Source organism: Mesitornis unicolor, unplaced genomic scaffold (genome assembly GCF_000695765.1).
Source record: "Mesitornis unicolor isolate BGI_N332 unplaced genomic scaffold, ASM69576v1 scaffold694, whole genome shotgun sequence".
NCBI classification, from domain to species: domain Eukaryota; kingdom Metazoa; phylum Chordata; class Aves; order Mesitornithiformes; family Mesitornithidae; genus Mesitornis; species Mesitornis unicolor.
The window spans coordinates 4,449-8,583 of record NW_010177781.1 but is presented as its reverse complement, the minus strand read 5'-3'; the positions used below and the strand labels follow the sequence as shown (position 1 = coordinate 8,583).

The window sequence follows — 4,135 nt, the reverse complement described above, 5'->3', positions numbered from 1 at the left end:
TGACGTTGCCACCTCGGATGTCACAGCAGGATGGGGTTGACACCAGGCAGAGCAGTCACTTACGGAGGGGCACACTTCCAAAGTCCCAGCCACCTGATAAGCCCAAATCTCTTCTCTATCCCGTCAGTGCCGCATGATTCACACAGCCCCGTTGCCCCTTAGGTGCTGTATTTAAGGACCCTTGAGGCCGTCCCGCTGTTGGGGTGTGCAGCTGATGACCAAAATTAACCCATAAGGCTCCCATTTGCACATCTGCCAGGCTCCTTGTCCTTCCTGGCTTCAAAGCAGGGCAAGGAGGGGATGAAGAATGGGAAATATTGGGAATTTCTCTGTAATATGGCAAACACAGAGCCCTCACTGTGCTCCAGCCTTGGTGTCTTCATGGGGTGAGCCTGGGGCTGCCTCTGGGCTCCTGTCCTGCTTCTTGCCCTCTTGTGCTCCTCGAGGTCCATCACAGCCCACGCTTTCCCAAATTTCCAACCGTATTTAGAGGATTGGGTTTGCTAAGGCCAGCGATGGGCCCAGGAGCGGTGCTGTGTGCTCAGCATCCTCCCCAGGAATCCGTGGGGTCTGCACCTACCTGGGTGCCACAGTGGGGAAGATGAGGGAGGCTTTAATCTGCAGATTAATTGATAGTGCCTTAATTAACGACAGCAAAGTACTTATTGCACATTAGAGGCAAAGTTAAGGTGTACTTACAGGTGGCTGCGATTGCTAGTGAGTGCTTTAATTGCTTCAAAGTCACTGATTGACCTGTTTGTTCTACTCTTAGCAATTAATTAATTAGGGATGCGTGAGCATTGAGCATCTATTTTACAGGCTCTGGATGGATGTGAGCTCAGCTGCACCCCTCGGGGAGGGCAGGGATGGTTTTGGTCGTGTTGCCATGAAAAACACAGGCTGGAGCTGTCGCTTGCCCTGGTCCTCACTCCTCACCCCTGCAGCTTCCCTGCTCTGATCATTGCTGTTAATTGCTTGGGTATCTTCCCCTTAGGATCGCCTGTATTTCGTGATGGAGTACGTGAACGGCGGGGACCTGATGTACCAGATCCAGCAGGTCGGGAGGTTCAAGGAGCCCCACGCCGTGTAAGTGCAATCGCCCTTGGGGTGGACATTGGATGCGGCTTCATCTATAGCTGGAATTGCAGCCCCATGCACTGGCTTCTGTGGTGGGAATGTGGGCGGAAAGGGAGGGGAAGGGCAGGAGAGCAGGAAATGGGAGACGTGAGGTGATTTTCTGCCTGGTGCTGAGGATGCTGGTGCCTCCAGATCATCTTTGGGATGCATTGCATCCACTGATGGGTGGATGATTGACTGTAAAGCAGCAGAGAGAGAGGTTTGGAGGCTCCCAGGGTCAGGCACGGCTCTGCTGCCCGTCCTCAGGGACACCAGGCTCTGCTGGGGCCACCAACCGGGGCATTAATGGTGGCTTTTGGCTCCTGCTCCCTGAAATCCGGGCAGAGCAGAAAGTGTTGTGAAAGCCTTCATGTGCTTAAATCAAACCTACAAGGAGCAGAGCCTGGGCGGGTTTGAGCCGAGGCTTTGCGCTCTGGCAGAGTCCTGTGAGATGCAGAATACCCTTTAAAGCGAGCGCATGTTATCTCCTGGGCTCCCGAGATGACAGATAGCAGTTGCCAGCACGCAGTAATGAACAGCCGTGGATCCCAGCCCTCGCTTAATGAGAATTAGTGTAACGAGAAGTGACAGCGCCCTGCTCGCCCACAGCGACCTGATGGCATCCCTGCCCAACGGAGCGGAGGGGCGGCCGTGTCGCTCTCGTGTGGTGCTTCTGTCTCCTGGCTTTATGCGGTGGCTGTCTCTGTCCTTTGGTCACGTATGCCCCGTGCGCCTTGTTCAGTTCGATTGGATTTCAAAGGTTTTTGGTTTGATTCATCTCCTATAATTAAGTCCTGGGTCACCTGTCCCAGAGAACCTTGCGCTTTCGCTTCCCCCCCATCCTCCTGTGCAGACAGAAGGGAAAATAAATAAACAAACAAAGGAAAGTGTGAACCTGTGTTTGGGTAGAGGCTGGAAAACAAACCTTGAAAACGTGTAAACATCTGCTGGCGAGAACCGAAACAACAACATCGCACCAGCTGCTGCAAGGAAAATAACGCTGTCCCAGCAAAACCGGGGCAAATCACCAATCCTGCTTTTAAACCTTCTCTTTCAGATTCTACGCAGCAGAAATAGCCATCGGCCTCTTCTTCCTGCAGAGCAAAGGCATCATTTACCGGTAGGTGAGCACGTTCCTCCTTCCTCTCTTCCCCAAACACCTCCAGTCGCAGCCACAGTGATGCTCCCATGGCCGTGATGCTCAGCGGGGCTCCCACAGCGATGCTGCGATGCTTGGAGATGCCATGGCCGTGATGCTTGGCAGGGCCTCTGTAGTGATGCTCGGTGATGCCATGGCCATGATGCTTGGCAGGGCCTCTGTAGTGATGCTCGGTGATGCCATGGCTGTGATGTTTGGCAGGACCCCTGTAGTGATGCTCGGTGATGCCGTGGCTGTGACACTCAGTGCGGCCCCCACAGCATCACAGGGGCCACAGTTGGGGTCTGGGAGCTGCCCCACCAGTTGCACACACCCAAAACAGAGCCAGGACCCTCCCAGTGTTGCTGTTTTTTGCGAAGGTGCCTGTCTTTGTCCCTGTTTTTGGAAAGCAGCTTTGGCTCCTCTGTTTCCTCTGTTGCTTGCTTTTTCCCTACATATGACACAAATGCTCACTGGCAGCGTGCAGTGATCCTGAGTCCCATATTTTGCTGCAGGGCACTATTTTCTTACCATTAATGTTAGAGTAAGAGCTTCTGAATGGCTAATCCTAGATCTGCAGCGCCAGTCTGTCGCTTCCGATTCAGACACCAAAACTTGGTTTCCACTCCCAGTCCAGCCCCCAGCATTATCCAAAACTGGGCTCTGGGGCTGCTGGTTTGGCACTGGGACTGGTGTCCCCCTGGGGGGTGTTCCCAGAGCATCCCAATGAGTGTCAGGTACCCAACCTGCATCCCAGCTCCTGCCCGTCTGCCTTTGGCTCATCTGTGTTCTCAGCACTGACACAGTAATTGGGGAAAAACTGTTAAAAACCGGCAAGAAACTGTAAATTATTCAATTATTAAGCATCATGCACCGTGTGGTCAATGCAGCATGGCTCGTGCCTGCATCCCTGTCACTGCCGTGTCACCCAATGTCCCCCCTGGGCAGGGGAGATCCTATGGAAAGGGAGCCCCTGGAGTCACGTTTTACTGTGTCCAACATCAATAAGGCAGAAAGGGCACAGATCCAGAGCTGCAGGGTGATGCCGTGGGTGGCGATGCACAAATCGCACCCAAAATACTGAGGTTTTGGTGGAGAACTGTGCTTCAGGCTGCAGCACACATCTGGAGAAGCTCTGCAGCTGCGACTGGGACCCTACAGATTGGGTCAAAACACGGCTGATTTGTGGTTTTGAGGGGGGAGCACGACCCAAGTGATGCAGGGATTTGCACCGAGCAGGTGTTTCTCCGTTGCTGATGAGCTTCAAGTGGGCTTTGATTTTCACAAGCGCAGAAAATACCCTATTAAACCAATCTCCCCGCTAGAGGAGGGTTTTCTGTCGCACACCTGAAAGCGGTTTACCCAGCGTGGTGTTTCTGTGGGTTAGCGCTGAGCTGAACGCTTCATCTCCGACTTGTTTGGACTCATTTCCACAAACATTTTCCTACAGAGAGTCCGGGTGCGATGAAGCCAGAGAGCGCCCGGGCTCAGGAAACCTCATTTCTTCGCTTCGCGGGTGATTTTTTTGGTGTAAATTCCTCTGTTTTCGCCCGGCAGAGACCTGAAGCTGGACAACGTGATGCTGGACAGCGAGGGGCACATCAAGATCGCGGATTTCGGGATGTGCAAGGAGAACATCTGGGACGGGGTCACCACCAAGACCTTCTGCGGCACCCCCGACTACATCGCCCCCGAGGTAGGGGTGCTGTGCCCGCATTTCGGCTGCCCTCGCCCGTTCCCGTCCCCATGGGATGGCTTTGCCTGGGGCAGGTTCCTGCTCCCAACGGGGGCGTTGGGGATTCTGTGTGCCCAAGGAGAGCTCCCCATCCACACCTCTGGGTCACGCCAAAATTACTTTAAATTTGGTTATTGCTTATGTGC

The 4,135-nt window shown here is 53.9% G+C and overlaps 1 long non-coding RNA gene across 1 annotated transcript; it reads left to right on the top strand.

Annotated features, from left to right (window-relative positions):
• The first annotated feature begins 1,041 nt into the window (after positions 1–1,041).
• LOC104538846 lies at positions 1,042–3,913 on the top strand. The gene is made up of 3 exons (XR_728118.1): positions 1,042–1,086; positions 2,174–2,236; positions 3,812–3,913. It is a non-coding gene; the product is annotated as an uncharacterized LOC104538846 (long non-coding RNA).
• The last annotated feature ends 222 nt before the right edge of the window (positions 3,914–4,135 follow it).